Here is a 540-nt window from a genome sequence, read left to right as displayed (position 1 = left end):
GACTTTGTCTATTTTTGCCTTACCTTTTTGTCACTAAAGGTGTGTTGTTACATCTTGTGTCCTTCACAAATAAACATTCATATAATTTTGTATGAATATGCTTTCTGTTGAGCCTGCAACTTTTGTAGCAGAAAGATAAACATAAGGATAGTTATCTGGTGGCGGTGCCGTTGGCTAACTTCTGTAAAAAAAGCTTTATACTTTTGAAGGTGGAAGACATTGATGCTTCATACTTTGTATAAAGATGCCTCATCTTATGAAGTTTCCATTGGCTGTCCTTGACCTCATTTTCAATGTTAAGTGACTTCTTAAAAAAAAAAAATCATGTTACTGTATAGCGGGGTTATTTTCATGGGTGTAAAATTTCGCGATTTACCTTGAATAATGTATACGAAATATGTTGGCGGTTATTATTTTGGGCGGATTCAAAATTTTCATCAATACCTTTGCATGTACACTTTTAAATTGAAGGAATTTATTTGGGCGATTTTGATATATCCGCGAAAATAAGCAAAAATTTACACCCCGCAAAAATAACCC

The sequence above is a fragment of the Mytilus edulis genome, chromosome 3 (genome assembly GCF_963676685.1).
Source record: "Mytilus edulis chromosome 3, xbMytEdul2.2, whole genome shotgun sequence".
Taxonomy (NCBI): Eukaryota; Metazoa; Mollusca; class Bivalvia; order Mytilida; family Mytilidae; genus Mytilus; species Mytilus edulis.
The sequence above is the reverse complement of the archived record's forward strand: the minus strand, read 5'-3'. Positions refer to the sequence as shown.